Consider the following 12,324-nt stretch of genomic DNA (forward strand, 5'->3'; position numbering starts at 1 on the left):
TAGGAATAACCCATATACACACAGTCATAAATAAAAATCATTGTGAAGAAATTCCTGGTTTCTTGGCAGCAAGGGGGAAAAAAAAGCTGTAATTCATTCTTTCCTCGTTCTCACAGTGTTCTCTATTGTACCATCTGCAATATACAATGTACATGCTCAGCCATAACCCGTAAGGCTGGAAAAGAAGCATTCACACTGTGAATTACCATTTTTCCCAGCATCGAGCTCTAGTCAAAGACAGCACAATAATAAACTAGAAGCTCCTTTGTCTGTTAACATTGTTCTTCATTACTACATGAAAAGCAAATTGTCTCTGTACAGAGGAAGAGTGGCACACACAGCCATGGGAGTAGGGGGAGGGATTTGCCTCTCTCGCTGACTGCCTCACATACACAGAGGCCACTCATCTATCTTTCCCCACCGGCCCACCCAACTGCGCCTTCTCAATCATTTCATCTGCAGGCACATTGGGAAGAGATCCCTTGTTCAGTTGGGTGAGATGCTGGATTAAAGACTCCTGGGATGCTTTTACACTGCATATCCTGAAGCTTATATCCACAGATTTCTTTCTTTTTTTTTTTAAGTCACTTCAGTGTATCCCTTTATAATATTTGGGAGAAGTGATGCTTATCAGAGATGCTCTTTTTTTCCCCCAGGGCTAAATAGAGTCTGCAAGTTATTGTGGGTTATGGGGGCTCTTAAGAGCCAAATGAAAAGGCAGCAAGCAAACAAACAAAACATTAAGAGCAGAAGATGTATATATATATATGTATATATATATAGTATAACAAGTACACGGTAACAGTTACCATGACAGTTAAGAAAGTACACAGATTAGACCAGAACTACCGGAAAGGGTCCTTACAATTGAAATAAATTACTTATTAGAAATTAATGATTTTCTGAGGGTTTTTTTTCTTTTAGATGTAATAGATTCCAACAAATCTTGCAACACAAGCTTGCTTACAAAAACTATACTCAATTAAAAGATCGTAACTATCTTCTCATATGGAGGCCAATGGCCAAACCCAAGTCCATAATTTTTTTTTTTTTTTTTGCGGTACGCGGGCCTCTCCCGTTGCGGAGCACAGGCTCCGGACGCGCAGGCTCAGCGGCCATGGCTCACGGGCCCAGCCGCTCTGCGGCATGTGGGATCTTCCCGGACCGGGGCAGGAACCCGTGTCCCCTGCATCGGCAGGCGGACTCTCAACCACTGCGCCACCAGGGAAGCCCCATAATTTAAATCTCAAAGAAACTTACCTCTTCATGACATCTGATAGGAGCCTCAAGGGATCATTTCCAGAGTGTGTTGCTAGAGAGGTCTGCCAGGAGAGGCTGAAGGGTGCTCTGTTACACAGGACGTGGGGAACCGAAATCATGTCTGCTAACTCAACTCTACTGACCAGAGTCTGGCTGGATGAACTCAATTGCTGAATATCAGTTCCAAAGTAGTTCAATTTGTGTATTTACTGTTAAAAAGAAGTTGAGATCTCATCAGACAGGTAAAAATCATTGGGGGAGGAATGTCCAAATCAACTCTGGACATAAAAGAGCTGTTTCTACACTGTTAGGTTTTGCAGTATCATTTTCTGCATGATTGCTAGTTTTTCTTGCTTGCCCATGGGAATAATACCTGGCTCACTAAATTGTCATGAGGCTTTAAGGAAATCACATCATAAAATAACTATAGTAGTTCTCTCTAATATAGTACATTTTCAGTAAATGCCAGTTGTCTCTTCAGGCATAGATGAACATTTGATTTTAACTTAGGGGGGAAAATACTTAATTGCAAAGTAATATATTCACATTTGTTCTGTCCCTAGGAGACAACTTTTGTGTATTTTTAATGTGCAGTACTTGAAAGGCCACCTTGAGAAGTGGTAAAATGTTTGTGGAGGTAACTGTGACAATCTTTCTCTACTCTGAAATTCTGTTATTCTAGAACATTCCCAAATATCTAAAGTTCATGTATTCAACCCAGAAATCGAGTCTATTCCCCTAGAGCCTGCAACTATATTCTGTCTAAAGAGAAACCCGCCTCTGTATTTTTACCATACACCACATGACTTAGGGCTAGTTTTGACTTAGGCTGGCTCATCCTGTGTAAACAAGACACTGACATCACCAGGACACAGAAAGGAATAAACTCGGTCTGTGCCCATGAGAAAGTGGTAAAAATACATGAGTCACATCAGAAACATCTGTCTTCAATCCCAAGTTAAGGACTTCCCAGGCTAAGGGGCAATTTGTGAATCACATGATCTACTCTCCAACTCAAACTGTGTGCTCATTTGTCTCAATCCTACTAAAGCGTAAAAGGATAACTGATGGTGTCTCTTTTTTTAATAATACTGCTTTTCCTTGAAAGTTTGCATGCTGGTTTCCAAATTGTTACAACAAATATATTTTTTCTTTTCTAATTTTAAGCTTGAATGCCCCCTTCTTAATTTGGAGTAACATTTGTTCCTAAACTCATAAAACACAGCATTGACTAATAGTCCCTATAGTTCTGCTTTTTCTGCAGGGGAGACGAGCTGAACTTCCTGACCGTGGCTCCTCACATTAAGACCCTTCGTTTTCAATCTCTTTTCTCTCTCCCTCTCCAGGGGCTCTTTCTCCATCATTTCAAACAACACAGGTCATCTTGGTCTAGAGCGTTTGTTCTCAAGTGGGGGTGACTTAACCAGGGGACATTTAGCAATGTCTAGAGATAATTCTGGTTGTTAAAACTGGGTGGAGGGGGTGATACTGTCATCTAGTAGGTAAAGGCCAGGGATGTTATTGAACATCCAACAATGCATAGGGCAGTCGCCTCACCAGCTCCCATAACAAAGAATCGTCTGCCCCAAATGTCCATGGTGCCAAGGTTGAGAAACCCTGGTCTAGAGGGGAAAAAAAACACAAAAAACTAGTTTTATATCATTTTGTATCTAGCTACTCCCCTAACCACTCTCCTTCATCGCTAAACTTTTTCAAAATATCTCCCCTCTCTCCATTTCCTATTACCCTCTTACTCCTTCGTCATCTGCAGTTTGTCTCCCAAACAAGTCACTGCCACTGTTCTCTTCAGGATTACTAACCTCTCTAAAGGTCAAACCCAACAATCCAATGAACGCTTTCCTCTCCTTTACTTTGACATCTCAATGCATTTGAATTGTTGACAGTTTTCTCCTTCTTATAACTCTCTCATCCCTTGGTACCGTTCATGCCACCCTCTTCAACTTTTCAGCAGCAGAGCATCTCATCCATCATCACAAACGCTAGCATCTCATGCCTCACTTCATTCTGTTCTACACTGAAATACCCTCCCAAAGAGCGGTTTCCCTGCCTGCCCTACCCAAAGTAGTACCATCTGATCTTTCTATCTCCTTAATTTGCTTTGCTTTATCCATAGCATTTATTGCCACCTGATATTATATTATATATTTATTTTGAATTTGTTTCTTGTCTCTCCTCACCCCACTCCCGCTTCCCTCAGAATATAAGCTTTAGGATGGAGCAGGGACTGTGTTTTTGTTTGTTTTTTGCGGTACATGGGCCTTTCACTGCCGTGGCCTCTCCCGTTGCTGAGCACAGGCTCCGGACGCACAGGCTCAGCGGCCATGGCTCACAGGCCCAGCCGCTCCGCGGCATGTGGGATCTTCGCGGACCGGGGCACGAACCCGCGTCCCCTGCATCGGCAGGCGGACTCCCAACCACTGCGCCACCAGGGAAGCCCAGGACTGTGTTTGTTTTGTTTACTTCTTCGTGATGAGCACCTGCCACTTAGCTACACATGCATATCTGTAGAATGAATGGCTGGATTAAAGAATGGATGAATGAATGGCACCATGAAGTGTTTTTCTACCTGCCAGCCCTGTGCTTAGTACTATGTCCAATACTGGTTGTATCTGTCTTCTTAAAACATTTCTTTCTTTGTCTCCTAAGACATTGCCCTAAGCTGATACATCCCATTTCCATGACCACTTCTCCTTCTCCTTTGATGCCTCCCATTTCCATGACCACTTCTCTTTCTCCTTTGATGCCTCCTCTAGATGCTTGGCTGTTACTGAGATTCACTCCTCAGTGGCATGCCATCACTTTGCCTTGCACTCTCCTTGACAGCGTGTTCCAGTGTCCCACTGGAGTGACCCTGCTAGGATGCTGTGTGTCATACTCCACATCTGTAGAACCAGCTGTATCCTGGGTTGTCCTGGCAGACCAAACATGTTCTAGACCAATGCTGTTTCTGGTGACTTTTTCAACAAAGTAGAACAATTGCAAAGGCCTTGATACAGGAGGGGAAACTTGAATGTTTGGGGGAGTAAAGAAAGGCCTGTGTGGCTGGAATGATGGGGGGGCACAACAGTGATAAAATATGACTGTGAAGACATTTTCATTGGAGGCTCCTTTATGTGCATGTAACTACCCAAGATGCAGAGACAAAGAAATTAAAGATGAGCTGAGGTTCCCTTCATCACTCAAGTTCTGTGATTTAGTCATCGCAAGCTTATGTTTTTGTTCCTATCAAACACTTTCATTTCACCCTGCAAATTCCCCTCTCCCCTGCTTCTTTTTTGAGGTTCCCTATGGTCAATTCTTCTGTCCCTGTTTGCTTGAAAAAATAAGTTATCACTTATTGTTTTTTCAAATAGTGATCTATATTTAAGGTGAATCAGAACAAGAAAATTTACTCCAAAATTTATTCCAAAGTACTGAGAATTCACATGGAGCTTAAATTATACATAGTGGAGAAAGGCACAAGTTTTGGAAACACCCATATAACTAAAAGAGATGTCATTTGCTTTTCCCTCTTTTACCCAAGTATGTTTTCTTCAATTTTTTTTTTTTTTCCTTTCTCTGATTCATCTTTTTTTCTATCCAGCCTCTTGGCCTTTAAAGAAAATTCCTTGGGACTTCCCTGGTGGTCCAGTGGTAAAGGATCCTCCTTCCAATGCAGGGGACGCGGGTTAGATCCCTGGTTGCAGAACTAAGATCCCATGTGCCACGGGGCAACTAAGCCTGCGTGCCACAACTACTGAGCCCGCAGGCCTCAACAAGAGGGCCCGCATGCCACAAACTACAGAGCCCATGTGCTCTGGAGCCCTCACGCCACAACTAGAGAGAAGCCTGTGTGCCACAACGAAGAGCTTGCACGCCGCAAAGACTGCCGTGGCAAAAGATCCCACATGCTGCAAGGAAGACCCGGCACAGCCAAATGAATAAATATTTTTTTAAAAAAAGAAGGAAAAAGAAAACTCCTTAATGGTGGGCAACCATTGAAAGCAATCACATATAATCTGAGTTATCAAGGGGGATTTGAGAGAAAAGTAATTTCTGACCAGGAATACCAGCCAAGACAAAGATAAAGAAGCAAAGTGGATGTACGTGTGTGTACGTGTCCATGTGCGTGCCTATGGCAGTGTTTATGCAAAACCCTGGAATCTGAACTTCATGGGTGCCCTTAAAAGTCATCTACTTTTTAAATTTTCAAATACACACGAATCAAACAAGTATTACATGAATGAAAGATGAGTCCTATTATAAAGGTGAAACAATTACACAGATCATTTTTTAAACCTGGATGGAAATAAGCAGATATTACTAAAAAGAGTGAGTTTAAACACTCTGGAAACTGTAAAACATTAGACACTCATAATATATTGTTGCTATTAATAAATAATTGCTTGTATATTTATTTCTTTGCACATTTAGATACACTGTGTGATTTAAATAGGATTATTGGGGGCTGCTTTAAATAGGAGTGGGAAGTCAATTCTAGAGAGAAACTACAGGGAAAAAAATTCCTTTTCTCTTCCTGAACTTGTCCCAGGAAGTTTATATTTGGAGTTTTTATTTAAATCACTGTTTCCTTTCTAATTATCTTCTATATTCATGTATTTGGACATTAAGATAGAGTTTTAATATTCTGCTTAGAAAGATTCTTATATCTGTCAAGCTACACAATGAATGTAACTGATTAATGAATTAACCAGCTGACAACCATGGGTGTTTCTATTACCTGGGTGTATTTTAGCATGTTTTCAACTAAGAAGGATAAAAGAGGTATTAGAGACCACTTGGGAATCATTAATAATAGTAGCATACATTTAGATGAAGGAAATTTGATATCAATTTTCAGAAAAAATAGTAGAAATCTTGCGATCTTTTCTGGGGGAAGGGGCGGTAGGTGGAACCCCGGACCTTGGTGGTTTGGTTGGACGGTGTAGTACACAGTCTAAGTCTGATCCTTACAGAAATTGCTTGGTTTGCAAAACTGTCAAGGAACTAAATGACTTAATCAACCTTTCCCATTTTTATCTGCAGTCAATCTAAGCTTATTATTTATCAAACCACTCAAGTGACGGCCCCTGATTGAACAGAACATTCCACTGGGAACAACGTGAGTAGCCTTCCCTCCTGGGAGGGGGTATTCACAGACATCACAATGTTCTTTTTTCACCTTCAACCTCTATAGGTAGACACTTAAAAGCCATTTTGAACATTATCTCATTATCCCTTCACTTTTCAACTAGGAGTTGATTACCCTTAATTTACAAGGGGACACTGTATTGAGAAGGAACCCAGTTTCTCTACTGTTACATACAAAGCACTCTGTGTGGGGCTAAGAACAGAATTCAAACCTTCAGGTCATAATTTAGCTTCTGCTTCAGCATTTACATAGCATAATATTACGACTAGGACCCTCTCCACCTTTGAAAAATAATGAGGTGTTACTGACAAACAGAAATCCCTTTGTGCTCATTTAAAATCCTATTTTTTAAATCAAAGGTGGCTGTTTTTGAAAAGAAATAAATTCAGACTTTCAAATATAGCAGTAGCTTTATTTTATTTATGTTTCTAGTTAGAAAACTGCTCTGTTTAGTAAGTATTCACCCAAACGGGTGAATACATTCCTCAAAAAGACAAACTAAGGTAACCCTGATTGTTTTGTTGACTTTGCTAAAGGCAATGGCCCAAAGCATTAGTAATTAAAATCCATTTAAAATTAATTTAACTTCAGGAGCTCCACAAACCCATAAAATCAGATGCATGCAAAAGTAACAGCTACAGATGCATTTTTGAAATCAGTGGTTTTCAAAGTGAAAAGGTAGACAACGGAAAGAAGGAGAGTGCAGGACAAAGAAAAAGGGAAGAGAGACAGAGAGAGAAAAAAGAAAGTGCCTAGTATTAGCCTGAGAAGCTTGCCCTCTGAGCTCAAGCCCACTGTTTCAAAGACAGGATGACTTCACTTAGTAATGTTTCAAGTTACTGAAGCATCATTCCCCAGAATGGAGCCAAACTAGATTGAGACATTTGAAAATGTTTATCTGAGCAAACATTAAATTTGTATCCATTTCTCAAAACCAATCAGAGATTCCACTGACTACCATCTTAACCTCACAGAAATTAAGCAAATACTTTCTGCATTGAAATGTTATCTAAGCTTTGCATGGATGGAATATTTGACTACTTGCTCACAACTTTAAGACACGTGCTTTTAGATAATCAGATGTTGGTGTTTGGGGGAGGGATGGTAAATATATCTAAACACTGTTCAACTCTTATTTAAGCGGGAAAGTGTGGAAACTGCTTTACCAGATGCGGAAAAGAATGTCATCTACAGTAAATTTGCAAGTGTAGGGGTTTGAGTGTAAGAGCTAGAGGTGGGGTAGGCATGTGGGAGAGCAAAGGACAAGAAGATGAAAATAAGAGTCTCCTTTTTCTACCTATTTCTTTCCCTTGCAAAGTATACACTTCTGATTAAGTGAATGGCCCAGTACTGAAAATAAAAGTGCCTAAAAAAATATTTAGACTATTTATAGAACCCCATTCTTGAAAAAGACTTTAGAAATAACCCAATCCTACCTCTAATTCCATGTAGTAAATTCAGCTATGCCTCCTTGACAATGTTTGTTACCTTTCACCAGCTCACATGTAGCTGAGGCAGACAAGTCTATTGTGGGCACAGACCAATTCCTAAAAGGTTTTCTAAATCTGAATTCTGCTCTCTTGAGCAACATAGGATACAATATTGGGCTCCACCATCTGTAAGCAATAACATGACAGTGGGGCATGGAGCTCTAGGGTCAGACAGACATAAGTTCATGTCCAGGGTTAACAGGGGTAGCTGTGTAGATACAGGTAGGTTACTCAGCCTCTCTAAGCTTCAGTTTCCTTACTTGTAAAGTGGAATAATAAACATTTCCCACCTCATTGGCTTTTTGTAAGGATTACATGGATAACACATTAGAACAATACCTAGCATACAATCAATGCTTAGATAGATTAACTACTATCATGGTGTTAAAGGCTCAGCCAGATGGTCTTGAGTTCAAATCCTAACTCCACAGGTAAGTGGCTGTCCTTAGGCTAATTAACTTCTCTGAACTTCAGCTTTCTCATCTCATTTATTAATGGAGCCTAATGTTGTATTTGCATTTCTCTTTCAGACCCTCAGAAATAAGAGTATGAAAGAGAAAGTATCCTGGATGCCCAGGGATCCATTGGTTCTATTCCACTTATTCAGAACAAACCAGTAAAAACAATGTATAGCAAATAAGAATGCTAATGGTGAAGGTAGGTCACATGAAAATTTTCTTTAGAGAAAGATACAATTACATTTGATTCATTTACCCACTGATAATTGTTCTACAAACACTTGCCAAGTGCCTACAGATTGCATCAGACAGACCCCACTCTTTGGTGTCTCATGGTTTCATGGCATCTGGGATCCTCCAACCTGCTTACCTGAATCCTATTTCTCTTAGATGGTCTTAAAATGGCCTCTAGGTGATTCATTCTACATAATCATTCATGTTCCCCAGAAAGGTAAAATTATATACTTCTTTAAAGTCCAGACGTCAAATTGAAAGAATGAACTACGTCCATCAAGATGGTAGCACATAACTGATCAATGTACAGATTATGTAGACTTTTTGTTCGTTTATAGTGTACAGGCATGAGTAAGTAACCTAAAACATCCCTTCTAGCTGTCTAGTTTTAAAACTTATAATTGCATTATTCTATTATTAAGAGCTTTCTGTAGCACCAACTATCCAAGGCTATACACGTCACTCGGACAGCATCTCTTGGCTCAGTCATAGAGGGACCCCCTCATGGAGGGTTCATTTTTATCTCTCAAACAAACACTCATGAGGAAATTCCTAATGTCCCAAAATATACGTGAGCAGCCTTTAAAAAATTCTTGCAGCACACACTGTTGCTCTTCCCACCTGCTGTCTCTCCTACCCACTCTTATTTCTTCCAAGTTACAGAAACCCATTTTGTTCATATATTAATCACCATGTGCGTCAAAGAAGACCAGGCTCCTACCTGGTCCCAGAGGTTAAATGTTCATTGTTCTTAGCCAATCATCATTTTTCTAATCCTTTTGCCAGTTATTGGTTTAGGAATGGGCAAGTGATTGAAATTCTGGACAATCAGATATGAGACGTATAATGTGAAAGGAAATGTACTAGGTGGCTCCTGGAAACTGTTTCTTTGCTGTTAAAAAGGCATAGGTAAGAGGAAGCTTCCTTTTTCCTACCCCTTCACTCGGCTGCTCAAGGTGATCCCTGGAGCTTCTGCAGCCATCTGTGACCACAGGAAGATAAATCGGAGTATAAAAGTAAACACACTTAGCAGAGCAGAGCAGAAAAATAAAGAACACCCAGGCCCTTCTTGACATTGTTGAGTTGCTGAATTAACCAACCCTGGAACTGCCTACCTCTAGTCGACTTGGTCTCTGAGATTTAAAAAAAACAACAACAACAGAGCTCTTGTTTAAGGCTGGGCTTCTCCAACCATAATGTGCCTGCAAATAACCTGTGTGTCCTGTAAAAGTGCAGATTCTGATGCAGGTCTGGGTTGGGGCTGTGGATTCTGCAATTCCATCGAGCCCCCAGGTGATGGTGATGGTGATCCTGGCGGTCCTGAGCCCAAGCTATGAGTAATAAGGGTTGAAGTCACTTGAGATAAATTTTCTGTCATCAGTAGCTGAAATCATCCAAAATGATACAATCCTCAATCTAGCATTCTTTCTCATCACCTCTTGCCTGTGTTGATGAAATCGAATTGAGAACCTGAAAATTTAAACATTAATTTCAGTTGATGTTAACCCGCAGTTCATGCTTTGACTCAGTTCCACACGTTTCAATACCCCACAGTCACCAGCACCTTCTCATTCTTTTCTGCCTTAAATAAGGCATTCATGGCCCCCGGCACCCAGCGCGTGACAAAGGCGCCTGTGAATGCTGGGTGCATTCGCCCTGCTCCACCAGGGAGTGCTTGCCAGTGCACCTGGCCCAAAGGTGAAGCAGCTGCGTGCACGTCGGTTCCTTCCCTGCCATCTCCAGCTCTAAAGAGAAATGCTTGAGTGCTTTTGCAAATCAAAACCTTTTCATCCTGAATTTGGTGATTCACCCTGAATGGCGTCTTCTTGGAAAGTCTGTAATGCACGATTGTGTAAGATGGGTAAAATTGGCCTGTCTCATTGACAACACTCTTCTTCTCATGGCTCAGGCTGGGCTGGGGGAGGTGAAAGAGTCACAATAAAAAGGGTTCTTTACAAAGGGCCTCCCTCCCCTGTTGGTGCAGCCATGCCTGTGTACCTGCGTGGGCTGAGCTGTCTGCATGCAGTTGGTATTACTGCCCCCTTTGTTCATTTCCTAGCCTCTGGATGAGAATTCGGTTTCAGCAGGTATGAAGATGGTGCTTGTTTATAAAAGGGCGAATTTACAAAGCTTCCATACTAAAAAAAAAAAAAAAAAAAAGTGGGGGAGAGGCAGTCATTCAAAGGCCATGGCAAATTTGCTTTTCCCCAAAGCAGGGAGAGACAAAGGAAATCTCAAGCATACCTCCCAGACACAAAGAACATGTGTTTGCCCTCCAAATTCAAGCGGGTGAACTCAGCTCATTATCTCAGGAGCTGGTCACTAATTCTATCCAGTTAAAAAATATATCTATAGTCCCTTTCAAATAGTGAAGAATTATCTTTGTATTTAGGGTCAGCTAACATTTCTTTTAGTGCCAGACAACCCTACACTATGAACTTTCTTATATATTATCTTATTTAATCTTTTTGGCAACTCTGTCAGTTAGATATTTGAATTAGTAGAAGTCCAGAATCTGAAACGTACATATTGAGCCCAAGAGACCTTTACAAGAGGAAAAGGTAAAATTGCTTTTGGAAAACTATGTTAAATAGTGCTAGAGCAATCTAAGAGCACCAATACTTTTTTTTTTTTCTCACAGAGCTGAAACAGACCTCCCCTTGGCTCCTGCCTCAGTAGGACAGTCGTGGTCTTTGCAGACAGAAGGACTGATGGCCAGAACCTTCCCCTGGTACCTTGAAGCCCTGGATTTACAACCCACACTATACTTCCTGGGACAAAACTGTCTGGGTCAGAGCTTGTAGGTAGCCACCCAGAAGCCAAGTGCAGCTCATGGTCGTCTTTTTTGTGGCTCTCTCAACTTTGTCCATTTGGATTCATTGCTGGTATTTTTAAATGTTCATGTAAAAATCTGGATTTCAGAATTATCCAAAGAAGTCAGATCGGTCTGTACTGGGTCGTAGGACAGTACTCTTGATTGCTAAGTAGGTGAAATTCCTTTACTCAGGGAAGGTGGTTGGTCTCCAACTGGCACACTGAAGCTCTCCTGCTGTCTCTCCAACATGGGGGCCAGTGTCACTATCAAGTCTATGTCAGTCTACACCAAGGTTCCTCAACCCTGGAACTCTTGGCATTTGGGGTCAGATAATTCCTAGCTGTGGGGGACTGCCCAGCATCCCTAGCCTCTACTCACTAGATGCCAGTGGTAACCTTCACCCCAGTTAGGACAACCAAAAATGTCCCCAGACGTTACCAAATGTCCCCTGGGGGGGTGAATATTCCCTGGTTGAGAACCACTGCTTTACATACACCCAGTCCTCTTTGCTCATTTAAGTCACTAGCCAAGCCCCCATCCTCACGAGAGTCTGCATCTCCAACTGCCTCCAAGTCGTCCCTTATTCCACTGATGATGAAAAGTCTACAAATACACACTGATTTCCTCTAACTTAAGGTTTTGTGTCCCTTTAGAATGAATGTCAGTCTCAGTCAGGCAGTATATTAAGTTATCAATTATTTATATCTTGGATTTTCCAGATCTTTTCTTAAGGGCAAATTTGTATAGGGAAGTGGATGAGCAGAGCATGAAACCACTGTGTCCTGAAGGAAGGTTGATAAGAAAAGGCTATTTTAAGAAGGAAGGGGATGGGCTTCCCTGGTGGTGCAGTGGTTGAGAGTCCACCTGCCAATGCAGGGGATACAGGTTCGTGCCCCAGTCTGGGAAGATCCCACA

General features: G+C 41.4%; 1 long non-coding RNA gene across 1 annotated transcript in view; it reads right to left on the reverse strand.

The window, feature by feature from the left end:
* LOC114908083 overlaps window positions 1–12,324 on the reverse strand; it is a 68,675-nt gene that overhangs the window by 39,132 nt on the left and 17,219 nt on the right. The window contains exon 2 of the long non-coding RNA XR_003796848.1: window positions 1,261–1,469. This is a non-coding gene — a long non-coding RNA (uncharacterized LOC114908083). The remainder of the gene's footprint in view (window positions 1–1,260; window positions 1,470–12,324) is intronic.

Source organism: Monodon monoceros, unplaced genomic scaffold (genome assembly GCF_005190385.1).
Source record: "Monodon monoceros isolate NGI ecotype Baffin Bay Population unplaced genomic scaffold, NGI_Narwhal_1 Super_Scaffold_3, whole genome shotgun sequence".
Classification (NCBI taxonomy): domain Eukaryota; kingdom Metazoa; phylum Chordata; class Mammalia; order Artiodactyla; family Monodontidae; genus Monodon; species Monodon monoceros.